At 37.3% G+C, this 14,810-nt stretch overlaps 1 long non-coding RNA gene across 1 annotated transcript; it reads left to right on the forward strand.

The window, feature by feature from the left end:
- Positions 1–1,605: 1,605 nt before the first annotated feature.
- LOC146404891 (uncharacterized) lies at positions 1,606–10,500 on the forward strand. Its single transcript, XR_014842332.1, has 2 exons — positions 1,606–5,040; positions 8,065–10,500. It is a non-coding gene; the product is annotated as an uncharacterized LOC146404891 (long non-coding RNA).
- The last annotated feature ends 4,310 nt before the right edge of the window (positions 10,501–14,810 follow it).

Consider the following 14,810-nt stretch of genomic DNA (forward strand, 5'->3'; position numbering starts at 1 on the left):
CATGGATAAGTTTATTTGTACCATATATTAGCTTCCAGATATAATTGATACCATATGGTATTTGTCTTTCTCTTTCTGACTTACTTCACTTAGTATGAAAGTCTCTAGTTCCATCCATGTTGCTGCAGTGGCATTATTTTGGTTCTTTTTAATGGCTGAGTAGTATTCAGATCTTAATCCATTCATCTGTCGATGGACATTTAGGTTGTTTCCACGTCTTGGCTATTGTGAATAGTGCTGCAATGAACATAGGAGTGCATGTATTGTTTTCAATGAAAGTTTTGTTCAGATATATGCCCAGGAGTGGGATTGCTGCATCATATGGTGGTTCTATATTTAGTTTTCTGTGGTACCTCCATACTGTTTTGCATAGTGGTTGTATCAGTTTACATTCCCACCAACAGTGCAGGAGGTTCCTTTTTCTTCACACCCTTTCCAACATTTGTTACTTATTAACTCTTTAATGATGGCCATTCTGACCAGTGTGTAAAATACAAATATTTTTAAAAGAGCCTTATTAACCACTCCTGGACATCTATCCAGAGTAAACCATGACTCGAAAAGACACATGTACTCCAGTGTTCATTGCTGCACTATATGCAATAGCCAAGACATGGAAACAACCTAAATGTCCATCAACAGAGGAGTGGATCAAGAAGATGTGGTACATATACACAGTGGAATATTACTTAGCCATTAAAAGGAAAGAAATAACCTTTCTTGCAACATGGATGGACCTAGAAATTGTCACGCTAAGTGAAGTCAGACAATGAGACACCAACATCAAATGCTATCACTTACATGTGGAATCTAAAAAAAGGACACAGTGAACTTCTTTGCAGAACAGATATTGACTCACAGACTTTGAAAAACTTATGGTTTCCAAAGGAGACAGGTTGGGGGGGTAGGAGGATGCACTGAGGGTTTGGGATGGAAATGCTGTAAAATTTGGTTGTAATGATTGTTGTACACCTATAAATGTAATAAAATTCATTAAGTAATTAAAAAAAAGAGACTTACTGAAATGTAGAACGTGCTTATTTTGTATATTTAACAATATTAAGAGACAAATGAAGTAGACACGGGGGAAGACTTGATCCAGAATTTGTTTTCAAAAAAATTGAGATATAGTTGACATATAATATTGTATATGTTTAAAGTGTACATCATGTTAAATTGATACACTTATATATTACAGTATGATTATCACCGTAACTATAGTTTTCACTAACACCTTTATCACATTACATAGTTATCTTCTTCGTGTATGTGATGGTAACATTTAAGATCTAATCTCTTAGCAACTTCGAAGTATATAGTATAGTATTATTGACTAAGTAATCCAATACTGTTATTAGATCTCTGGAACTTGCTCATCTTCTAACTGCAAGTTTGTACCCTTAGACCAACATCTGCCCAATTCCCCCAAACCCCTGCCACTGTCAGCCACCAATTTACTTTGTTTCTATGAGTTTGGCTTTTTAAAATTCCACATATAAGTGGTATCATACATGATTTGTCTTTCTGTCTGATTTATTTCACTTAGCATAATGCCCTCAAGGTCCATTAATGTTGTTGCAAATGGTGGGATTTACTTCTTTCTCATGGCTGAATAATTTCCATTTTATCCATATATGCTGTATCTCCTTTATCCATTCATCCATTGATGGAGACTTAGGCTGTTTCCATGTCTTGGCTATTGTGAATAATGCTGCAAAACACATGGGTTTGGTGATGTTTTTTCAATATCCTGTTTTCATTTCCTTTGGATATATACCTAGAACTGGAATTGCTGGATCATATGGTAGTTTTATTTTTAATTTCTTGAGGAACCTCCATAGGCTTTTCCATAATGACTGAATCAATTTACATTCCCAACAACAGGACAGAAAGATTCCTTCCTCCCCACATCCTCACCAACCCTTATTTTGATGATAGCCATTCAAACAGATGTATGAGGTAATAACTGACTGTGGCTTTGATTGCATTTCCTTCATAATTCATCTTTTCATGTGTCTGTTGGCCGTTTGTATCTTTGGAGAAATGTCTTTCAGTTCTTCTGCTGATTTTTAAATCAGATTGTTTGTTTTCAATTGAGTTGCATAGGTTCTTTATATATTTTGGATATCAGTCCCTTACCAGATGTGTGATTTGCAAATATTTTCTCCCATTCAGTAGGTTGCCTTTTGATTTTGTTGATGATTTCCTTTGCTGTGCAAAAGCTTTTTAATTTGAAATAGTCCCACTTGTTTATTTTTGCTCTTATTGCCTTTTTTTGGGAGTCCATTCCAAAAAGTCATAGCTTTGTTTTTCCTTAAAGAATGTACTTCCTCCTACCTAACAATGAGAATTATGTAATTCACCTTAGTTTTCCTATTTGCCAGGTGGCTATCAGAAGGCTCAAAGCCATATCACACTAACTTAGTCAATTCACTGGTGTTAAACTTCTATTTCCAAGTTCTTTTGATAAAGCTGCCCCAAATCTTCTGTGAAATAATCTTAGACAAGAAAATTCAAACTCACTCTCACTGTAGATAAGAATAATATCCTTGGAAGAAATCAGGATGAAAATTCTTAAACTTGAATTACCTCATGTTTATACTAAGACATTCTTTTTTTCTTGCTTATGGTGATAACTGTTAGTTTTAGTTGTCAATAATCTCTGTGACTAGGACATACTTGTCTTATCTCAAGACTACTGCTGTCAGTATCACATTGATTGATTTGTGCATGTTAAACAATCTTTGCATTTTTGGAATAAATTTCACTTGCTTGAAAGTGGTGTATGATCTTTTTAAGTGTTATTGAATTAGGTTTGATGACCTATTTTATTTTCAGTGGCTCCCAGTATTTGAGGGTGTGCCTAGATTTGTCAGTGTTCTAAAGGGAAGTGTTTCAGTCAGGGCCTAGATTCAGGCTGATTGGAAGCCAAACACTCATGCTACAGCTTTTGAAGTATGCAAATCCATACAGTCTTGTGGACCACAGTGTAAGTGCCACTGGCCATCAGGTGATCTAGAGCTGTCTTTTGGTCTACAGGTAGCAGTTCAGTGTTCAAAAATCAAGGTAGCAGTTCAGTGTTCAAATCAAGGTAGCAGTTCAGTGTTCAAATTCCTTTCCAGGTGGGATCAGCAACCTGCTCAATGTGGGTTTTTTTTTCTTCTTTGCCTGATGTGGAGATGTTGCTCAGCTTTTATCTTTTTTTCTGGTGGAAATTGTTCTGTATGTGGCTGTAGATTCAGTGTGTCCATGGGAGGAGGTAAGTTCAGGATCTTCTTACATCACCATCTTGAACAAAAACTATAATCCTCTTAATTGTTGTAGAATTGATAGTAATGTTCCCACTTTAATTTGTTTTTAGTAATTTGAGTCTTTTTATCTTAAGTTAAATGTTCACCAGTTTGGTTGACCTTTTTATAGAAACAGTTTTTGTTCTTATTGATTTTCTCTGTTGGTTTTCTATTCTCAGTTTTATCTTCTCTAATTTGTTATTTCCTTCCTTCTGCTAACTTTGGATTTTGTTTGTTCTTCTTCTTGTTTTCTAAGTTGTAAAGTAGTTTGAGTAGAGGTTTTTTCCTTATGTTTTAATATAATTGGTCATAGCTTTAAACTTCCCACTTAGCTCCACTTTTGATGAATCCTATAAGTTTAGTATATTGTGTTTTTGTTTTCATAAGTCTCAGTATTTTTAACTAATGTTAATTTGCATGCTATCTTTTTTTTTGGACTGTCCTAATTTCATTGCATTTATGAAACTCTCTTGAGCAAAAGAGAAGACATGACCTCTATAGGCATCTAAGACTACCTCCACTACTTATCTCCTAGGTTAAAACTTCTCATTTGAAAGACTTTGTCAAAGGTAGGAATGATGACTTAGAAACTTTGTATTTCGGGCCTGACATTGGAAGGCTCTTCTAACGTTTTTGCAGGATAAGTTTGATTCTAGGGCTACCTCACAGTATTGTTATTTCTTCCTTTTCAGTATTCTCTCACTCTTCTTTCAGGTCAGCTGTAAATTGTGTATATTCCAGCTTTTTAAAACAATATGCAGCACAAAGAGTAATTTTTCTGACCTTCCCATTGGTACCATAGAACTGGAAGCAGAACTCAATTGATAACTATGTAACATTTCACTATTAGTTTTATTCAGTTTATTTGTAACTTTTTCAAGTTGCTCATATTCATCCAACTTTACAGTTTATGCAAGAACACATAGTTGGATATCTGTCTGTCATCTATCTATAAGCTATCACAAACTCTTAATAGTCCTCTATTAATAAATAAAAATGTGTTAAAAATGTTCATGGACTTATAAACTTACATGTATTCTTTTGGCTTTAATAATCCTAGAGACTTTGCTTTATTAAAATTAAAAGATTACACTTCATATTCACTCAACTATTCTTATTTTCTTTTCAACACAAATGACACAAGCATATGCTCTTGTCAGCATTTTTTTCTAAGAGTCATTTTTAAGACAAAACCAAAATCTAACAGCTGGAAATTTATAGACATAGAGCAATGTTTCCATGTAGCTCACTGGAATTTTTTTATAAGAAGATTTCACCTTATAAAAGATTTCACCTATTTTGTTTTCTTTGTTATGCGATAAAACTTCATACACACAAAAGGAAAATAAATAAATAAAGACATACTTCATTCAACTGTTTTTTTTTTGTTGTTTTTTTGCCATACCTGCAGCATGTGCAAATCTCGGGCCAGAGATTGAACCTGCACCACAGCAGTGACTTGAACTACTACAGTGACAATGCCTGATCCTTAACTCACTGTGCCATGAGGGAAGGCCAGCTGTTCTTAAGTTTTAATATTCCGATAACAAATTCTGGTAGCGTAAGACATGGGAGTGACTTCTGTCTCATCATTAATTTCTTCTTTTCCCAGCCAATGATTTCAAAATGTGAAAAAGTTTCCAGAGGAAATGAAAAATAGTTCTTATTCTCAAAAAGGCAAGGTATTCTTAGATCATCCAATTACTTGGCACAAGACTGGAATCAATAAGTAGCTGAAATAAATCAAGAGGTAAGGTTTTAATTCCCCTAATAGAAAATTATGTTTTTAAGAATTTTCATGCTTCTGTAAATTATTTAAAGTGAGAACAGGGGTAGTAGAGATTACATGCTAGTATAAGGAGTTAAATTGGGAGTTCCCTTGTGGGTCAGTGTTGTAAGAATCCAGCATTGTCACTGTAGCATCTCGGGTTGCTTCTGTGGTGTGGGTTCAGTCCCTGGCCTGGGAACTTCCACATGCTGCAGGAACAGCCAAAAAAAAAGGTTAAATTGGCATGAGTTCTGGCTCTTCAAATCTAGTAATTATATAAACAATTTTGTCTTCATATTTTGAGATGCAATTGACTTGAATGCTATTCTGATTTGTAGTTACTCTGAAATAGGAAACAAATAATTTTGAAACATTTAACTTTCTAAGACCTAAAAACTAGCTTGCTAATTAACTAGTTTTTGATATGAGGAAAACATGTTCTAAAAAATTAGCTGTGATTGGCTTTTATTATGTCTTAGTCGGTGTTTCTATATTAGGGCTTAAGTATGAGAGGTATGGCTAATTTCTTCTTAATCATTTGAGTTGGCCTTCTTTATTTGCCTTTGTGAAAACCATCCATGGCTATGAAAATATCATTTAATAATATCTTCATTTTAGGAAGAGCAGCTCATTTGTGTAGCACTCTACAAAGAGCTTTCACATAACCATTGATTTTTACAGCTCTATTACCTAAATAGGAAATATATTATTATTTACTAATTCAGTATGTTCATTCAGCAAGTATTTATTTATTTATTTATTTTTGTCTTTTTGCTATTTCTTGGGCCGCTCCCGCGGCATATGGAGGTTCCCAGGCTGGGGGTCGAATTGGAGCTGTAGCCACTGGCCTACGCCAGAGCCACAGCAACGCGGGATCTGAGCCGCGTCTGCAACCTTCACCACAGCTCACAGCAATGCCGGATCGTTAACCCACTGAGCAAGGGCAGGGATCGAACCCGCAACCTCATGGTTCCTAGTCGGATTCGTTAACCACTGCGCCACGACGGGAACTACCCCCCCCCCTTTTTTTTTTCAGCAAGTATTTATTAATGTCCTGCTCTGCAACAGGCATTGGGGATATGTAGTGAACCAAACAAAGACCCCATTCTCATAGAGCTTATATTCTAGGGAGAGAGACAGAGAATAAACAAGTAAATATAGATTAATGTTAGTTTTATCCAAGAAGTTAAGCAGGTTGAAAGGGCCAAGGAAATATGGGAAGTGTATATGAATGTTACTTAATATAGAATGGTCAGGAAAAATCTCTGATGAGAGGCCATTTGAGTGAAGGATTCCAGAGGAAGAATATTCCAGGGAAAGGAAACAGTAAGTATAAAGTCCTAGAGAATGGTATGTTTCTTGGTGTATTCAAGAACTATAAACAAAAGAATTATAGGAGAGGAGCAATGAGAATTGAGCAAAGAGAATTGAGCAATGAGAGAACTGTAAAAGGAAATAAGCGAAAAGGGCTATGAGTAAGATTGAATTGCTCTTGGTCATTCAGTAGGGACAGAACTGAATTCAAACACAGGTCCTGTGACTCCAAATCCTATTGTGAATTGTTTTACTTCAATAAATAACCAGAAGTAGTAGCTGCTTTATTAATGCTGATTGGGTGGATTCAGTGCATCTAGGAATTGAAGAGAAGTATCAGAAAGATAAGGTTAATTTGAATGATCTTTCCTTGGGCCATTGGACAAGAACAGACTTCAACCTGGCAACTAAGAGTACCTCCCACTACTTGTTTTCTAGTTTAAAATATCCCCCTTGAAAGATTACAGTCAGCTGTCCTTAACCATTAATATTGAGACAAGGGGGTTCCCATTGTGTGGCACAGCGGAAATGAATCTGACTAGTATCCATGAGGATTCGGGTTCAATCCCTGGCCTTACTTAGCGGGTTAAGGATCCGGAATTGCCATGAGCTGTGGTGTAGGTCACAGACGTGGCCTGGATCCTGTGTTGCTGTGGCTGTGGCATAGGCCAGCAGCTGTAGCTCCAGTTCAACACCTAGCCGGGAAACTTCCATAAGCTGCATGTGCAGCCCTAAAAAGCAAGAAAAAAAAATTGAGACATCTGACAGCAGAGGAAATTGGAAATAAATATTAAAAACTTGAAAGAAAATTTTATGCGATTATTAAACTAATTATCTCTGTGTGGTTCGTGTATATATATGAACAGAGAACTATATATTTACATATGCATACATACATGGATATACATACACATATACCACTCCTGATGCAAAAATTTTATTACTAGTGTGAGTCGTAGCAATAGGTATAAATGATGCTATAGACATAACATCAGATGATGTCTGCTGCAATAGAATTGACTCAAAAAGTTTATACTGTAATCATAGGTTAAATAAGACTAATATGAATTATAAATGTATATTTTCAATAACAATATAATACCATAATGAAACGCAAACATTAAAAGTAAGATTAACAATGGGATTAGGTAAACAAGAATCCACTTTCCTTGGAAACAGTATTGCCTCTTAAGTGATAATTTTTTTTAAAAAGGTAGTTCCAACATCCATTTGAATGTTTGAGGTGTGTGGGGGTTCTTCAGGTGGCATGTTCAGCTTGGGGTTGGAAAAGGGGATCTGGAACTTGGGTGAGAAGCTGAGGAGAAATATTTTAAGAGTGCGTTATCTCCCTGCTCTCTTCCTCCTTCCCGTTATTTCTTTTCCTCCCTTCATCTGTCCACCATAAAGATCTGATATTGTAAATACTGTTTATATAGATTTGATAGTTGAATGTATGAGAAAGGCTGGTTTCATCAAGGAATGGATACAAAGGTTATTGAGGAAATGAATCTTGAAAAACACTTGGATATTTGAAGAGGATGTTGAAGAATTAAGAGAAACCAATATGGCCAGAAGAATGATGGCAACATAGGATGATAATTGGTAGAAGGGAATGAATGAAAGGAATGGATGGACCACATTGTGTTTTGCTTAGTACTGTCTATTTATGTGAGTGTTGATATATCTTTCCAGGATGAAGACCATCTCCACTGGGAAAAAGAACAAACCAACCACAGAAACTATGTTTGTTAATGTCCTGTTATTTCTAGTAGAGCAGTATGTTGTTTAAAACCATTAGAAGCACAAAGCTAAACCTCAATAAAACTGATACCCTTAGCAGATGGGAGTCATATAACCCTTCAGCTAGCTCAACAAAACAAACAATATTTGATTGCAACCTGCATCTCCTATTTTTATAATTCAGCCCACATGAAATGCTGAGAGCCTTTAAAGAGGCATAGAAGTTTATCCCCTAATATATGGCAAAAAATTAAAAATTTATAATTTCATAAACAAGGGTGGAAGAAAGTTAAATGGAAACATACATAACAACTTTTTGAGATGCTTTTCAGCCTTTCCTGTTGCTCCTGCCTGTGAAGTCCTGGTAATATGTTCTAAAAACTGCTCAATTCTTGGATTCATATTGTACAAATGCACCAAGGAGATAATAGTCAATTATTTCAGAGAGACAACAAGCACATGTAGAAAAACACTCAGCAGGGTGAGAATTTCTACTCTGTTGTATTCTTTAAATTCCCTACAGTAATAGAGAAATGATTATTTAAATCTAAAGACTTTCCAGGGAAGATTTGGTGTTAGGGTCAATTAAAGTATCTTATCCAGTCTTTAGAGACAAATGGCTTGGATTATACCTATAGTTTAAGTTAACAATGCTCTGGGAGGAATAAGAACTAAAGAAAAGAAACCAACTGACCAAACAAACAGAACCTCAAACTCACAAAAATAAAGACATCCCAGAAACTAAATACAGCATTATATGCTGACTGGTTTGTAATATGTCACACAGCCCTGTGCTCCAGGCTCTGGTGTGACTCTGATTAGCTGTGTGACTTTGGACAGATTGGTAGTCTCTCTGAGCCTTTGTTTTTCTGTACGAAGGCTCAATACCTACCTTGCCTATAGAGGTGTGGCGAGAAATGAAGGAAGGGGTCTATGGGAGAGTGCATGGCCCAGATTATTCATAGATGATCATTTAGTATCCTCCCTCTTTTCCTCAGAGAATAACCAGGGCTGACAATTTAGGGCGTGGGGAGGTAGTTTGCTACAGTCTGTACACCATTTTCGGCCTCTTTTTGTTTGCCACTTTGGCTCCCTCCCATACCCCCTTTTGGAGCATGAATGAAAAATGGTTCTTTCCTTTTGATATACAGGTTTGGGTAGGGAAAGTGACCTGTCTGGCTTTTTCCCTGATGTCCTGTGTTCTTGGCCATGTTCTGACAGGCTGTGGCCTCAGTGCTCTGGCCAAACCAGGCCCTAGTATTGAGTCATCATGACCGAGAGAGTAGGAGGTGAGGTGATAAGCTATGTGACTTGCTAAGAGCTGGTACTTCAGGTTCTTCTGTGGTGCCCCAGAGAGGGCATCAGGTTTGGTTCAGGCAGGCCTCCTCTCAACAGCAGTCATGCTTCTCCTTAACCTTCCAGGTGTCCTGCAGTCTGTCAGGGAAAGGAGTGGTCTGTGGTTTAGCAGTAATGGAGAGGAGAAGTCTTATTCCAAAGAGGAGGTGCTTCTGTTCTGGCTCTCCATTTTTGTTTTGTCTTTAAACTTCACCTTTTCTTTTTCAGAAGGCATTTTTATTGGCTTACAATAATAATCACCATCTGTTACATGCCACATGCTTTATATCTATTAACACACTAAATTCTCACAACAACCCTGTAAGATACATATCAGTCCCATTTTACAGAAGAGAAAATTGAGGCTTAAGTAGATACTAGGACTTGTGCAAAGCGCAATAGTTAGTGACTGTAGTGTTAAAGCCCAGATATGTTTTATTTAAGAGGTCTTAAATATTTTATATCTTACTCATATTTACTTGCTTCTCCACCCATCTCAACTCACTCACAACCATCCAAAAACAGCATCTTGACCTGGGGCAATTACTAAGCTAAAGGATTTATTTATTTGCCATGTAAATCCTGAGACGTGATCTTTCTAATTGTCTCATCCTTAGGATGTCATTGTAGAGAGTTTGCCAGCTGGGAAAAGTTGCAAAGGACCCCATACCATCAGTGAATACAATGTGTCCTCATAAAAGCAGTGCTTTAAAAACAGCTACATTTTACTGAGAGAATTAAATAACCAAAGATTGAAGCTAATTTTTGCAACTGAACAAATGGAGCTGCGTTAATTATTTAAGAAACTTATTCTGAAGTGGTCCTCAGTTCTAAAATTCCAAAGGAAGCAAGTAGAGTACAGTATGCAATGTTCTCTGAGGCAGATGATCCAGTCTCATTGGGAGCAGTTATGATACTGAATTGTTTTATGGCTTTATTCTTTAAAGAGCTCTTTTAAGACCACAGAGCAGAACAAGCTGGCCCATCTCTGAGCACCAGGGCTAGATCCAAAGTGCATCAACTTTTTTTTCCCCCTAGCAAAATAAAAACAAATGTAAACAATATTTCTTCTGAAATTAAAAAACAAAAGTCAGTGAAGAATAGTCTGAGAAACAAGGTAAAGAGAAAGACAGATTTATAAGAATTGAACTTTCATTGAGAATTTGAGTTGAATCTGTTTTCTTTCATTCACATAAAGGCCTAGGCCCAGGTCTAGAAGAAGAATTATGACATTCCAGGTAAGGCTTTCCTTTATTTTCCACATTTGAATTGAGTGGTTTGTGCAGTGGGATTCTTTTTCTAATCTGAATGGACTTAGAAGCATGGATGGACATACAGTGTGTAGAGAGCTATTAGCATCACTCAGAAATAAGCTTAGATCTCATTGCAAAAAATATAAATCTTATATAATAAAGGATTTGGGGCTTAAGGTGACTTTGAAATTTCAAACAGTGTTCAATATGACAAACTTTTATTGCCTTAGAATTTATTTGTGTTCTAGCCGTTCAAAGCACCTTATTTATTCTGAGAGACAAGAATCAGTTTTATGATGGTAATTAACTCTTCGGCAGATGAGCAAAGTGATGCCTGATGTTATGACTTGATCTTTTCTACTCAGATAAAGCTAGGAGTTTAATCTGTGACTATCAGTGACTTAACTCTGTTGCTGCTGCAGAGCAAGGATCACAGGTTTTGGAGTCAGGTTCTGCTATTTACATATTTTGGCCTTGAGAAAATCACCAGTGATTCTTAAAACTTAGCATGTGTAAAAACTAGCTGTGAATCTTATTAAAATGCAGATTGTCTAGGGTGAAGCCTGAGGTTCTGCATTTCCGACAACCTCCCAGGTGATGCTGACGCTGGTGGTCTGACAACCATGCTTAGAGTGGTAGAAAAGTGGTAGACCTTGGTTTTCTCATATGTGAAACAGGAATGGAAATTATTACTTGGGAAGATTGTTAGAAATATCAAGTGAGTCAATGAGGTGATGCTTCTGACACATAGGAGGATTACCACAAATATAAATGCCCTACTCTTCCTTTCCCCCTATTTGTTCCTACCTAGCTCAAAAGCTTGTTCAACTTTGTAAATTTCCTCAGCCTCAGGTTTCGCTGGGCTCACTTCCATATTTGTGTGGCTCATTCAGGTCTATGGCAGAAAGGTATACATGAGTAATTAGGAGTCCTCAAGTCAGTGTTTTATGTGACATTCAATGTTATCTGGAAGATCTCTGCCAAATATGAATGCTCAAGTAATTTATTCAAAATGGCTTTAAACCTTCACTTGGCCATTAACAAAAGTGGTTATTGGGATCACAAAACAAAACCTGATTATATTCTTATAAGTTGTATTTTTTTTATTTACTTTTTTTAGGGCTGCACCTGTGGCATATGGAAGTTCCCAGGATAGGGGTTGAATGGAAGCCACAGCTGCTTGCCTATGCCATAGCCACAGCAATCCCAGATCTTAGCCCTGTCTGTGACCTACACTGCAGCTCAAGGCAATGCCTGGGTGTTTAACCCACTGAGCAGGGCCAGGGATCAAACTCATGTCTTCATGGTTACTTGTCAGGGTCATTACCACTGAGCCACAATGGGAACTTCAAGTTATATTTTTAAAATAAATTGTGTCGGAGTTCCCGTCGTGGCGCAGTGGTTAACGAATCTGACTAGGAACCATGAGGTTGCGGGTTCGGTACCTGCCCTTGCTCAGTGGGTTAACGATCCGGCGTTGCCGTGAGCTGTGGTGTGGGTCGCAGACGTGGCTCGGATCCTGCGTTGCTGTGGTTCTGGTGTAGGCCGGTGGCTACAGCTCCGATTCTACCCCTAGCCTGGGAACCTCCATATGCTATGGGAGCGGCCCAAGAAATGGCAAAAATAAATAAATAAATAAATAAATAAATTGTGGAGTTCCTCTTGAGGCTCAATGGTAATGAGCCCAACTAGTATCCAATAGGATGCAGGTTTGATCCCTGGCCTCATTCAGGGGGTTAAGAATCCGGTGTTGCTGTGAGCTTTGGTGTAGGTCACAGATGCGGCTTGGATCTGGCATTGCTGTGACTGTGGGTAGGCAGGCAGCTGTGGTTCTGATTGGACCCCTAGCCTGGGAACTTACATGGGTGTGGCCCTAAAAAGTAAAAAAAATAAAATAAAATGATTGAAAATAAAAGAATGGGCAAGAGTATACCAGACAATTCAAACATAAACAAAATGGGGGTTCTTCTTTTAATACGAGGCAAGTTAGAATTCTGTTTGCAAACTGTTCCAGAAAGCGGAAGATGAGGGGACACTTCCAAACTCATCCTCTAAGGCAAGTTTTAACCCTATACCAAAACTGAAGACATTGCAAGAAAAGAAAACTATGGTTCAATCCTTTAAGAATGTAGATGCAAAATTTATTCTTTTTTTTTTTTTTTTGTCTTTTGTTGTTGTTGTTGTTGCTATTTCTTGGGCCGCTCCCGCGGCATATGGAGGTTCCCAGGCTAGGGGTTGAATCGGAGCTGTAGCCACCAGCCCACGCCAGAGCCACAGCAACGCAGGATCCGAGCCGCGTCTGCCATCTACACCACAGCTCACGGCAACGCCGGATCGTTAACCCACTGAGCAAGGGCAGGTACCGAACCCGCAACCTCATGGTTCCTAGTCTTTTTTTTTTTTTTGTCTTTTGTTGTTGTTGTTGTTGCTATTTCTTGCAAAATTTATTCTTAACAAAATACAAGTGAACTCATTCTATTAATATATAGGAAGAGTTATACATCCCAAATGGGACTTATCCCATGAACGCAAAAGTGGTTTAACATTTGAAAATCAATTAATGTAATGTGCCGCATTAATTTTTTTTAAAAAAGACAAAAATCACTTGATCATTGAAGAAAAAAATTCGGAAAAGCATTTGATAAAGTCCAGTTCTTATCAGTATAAAAATGCTTAACAAACTATAAACAGAAGATCCTCAACTTGATAAAAAACATTTATGGAAACCTATGGCTAATGTCACACTTAATGGTAAAAGAGTGAATGCTTTTCCCTCTAAGATCAGGAACATGACAGAGATGTCACTCTCACCACTTCTATTCAACACCGTACTAGATGTTCCAGCTAGGGGCAATATTTTAGTCCATTCAGGATGATAGTATAAAATATTCTAGACTAGATGGCTTATAAACAACAGAAATTAATTTCTCATAGTTCTGGAGGCTAAGTTCAAGATCAAGGCACTGGCAGATCCATGTCTGGTGAGAGCCCACTTTCTGTAGACAGCAGTTTTCTTGCTGGTCCTCACATGGCAGAAGGTGCGAGGGATCTCTCAGGCCTCGTTCCTAAGGGCACTAATCCAGTTCATGAGGGCGCCATCTTTATGACCTAACCACCCCTCAAATGTCCCATCTCCTACTACCGTCACTATGGAAGTTAGGAGTTCAACATAGAGATTGTAGGCGGGGGTGGGGAGATCACTAATATTCACTCCATAGCAGGTAGTTAGACAAAAAAAAAAAAGAAATTAAAGGCACCCAGACAGGAAAGAAAGAAGTAAAACTATGTTTGCACATGTCATGATATTGAATGTAGAAATCCCCAAGAAACTCGCTAAAGACCTATTAGAGCTAATAAACAATTTCAGCATGGTTACAGGATACATGATAAATATAAAAATCAATTGTATTTCAATATATTAGCAATAATCTGAAAATGAAATTAAAAAACATTTCCTCTTATAATAGCATCAAAAACGATAAAACAGGAATAATTTTAACAGAAGAAATGTAATAGGTATTCTGAAAACTATGAAACATTATTGAAATAAATGAAAGAAGATCTAAATAAATGGAAAGATTTCCCATCTTCATGGATTGAAAAACTCCAGAATTAAAGAGTTTTTGTACTTCAAAGAGCACCAACAAGAATGTGAAAAGACAGCTCACAGAATGGGAGAAAATATTTTCATATCACGTACCTGATAAGGGATTGGTATCAAGTATATATAAGGAAATCTTGCAACCCCAAGTCTTAAACCCAAGGAGTTTGGGTTTAATTTCTCCAAGGAAGATATACAAATGACCAGAAAAAATGCTCAACGTTTTTACCTATTAGGGAAATGCAAATTAAAATCACAGTGAGTTGTCACTTCACACACACTGGAATGTTTGTAATCGAAAAGACAGATAATACGAGTGAGGATACAGAAAAATTGGAATCCTCTTTCCTTGCTAATGGGAGTGTAAAATGGTACAGCCATTTTTTTTTTTTCTTTTTTGGCCACCCCCTGGCATATGAAATTCCTGGGCCAGGAATCAGATCTGAGCAGTTGCAATGTATACACAGTTGCGACCTCTGCTGCAGCTGTGGCAACACTGGATCTTTTAA

Source organism: Sus scrofa, chromosome 3 (genome assembly GCF_054392235.1).
Source record: "Sus scrofa isolate SSC_HxYL_T2T_F1_AM1 chromosome 3, Sscrofa_HxYL_maternal_Yorkshire_Landrace_v2.0, whole genome shotgun sequence".
NCBI lineage: Eukaryota > Metazoa > Chordata > Mammalia > Artiodactyla > Suidae > Sus > Sus scrofa.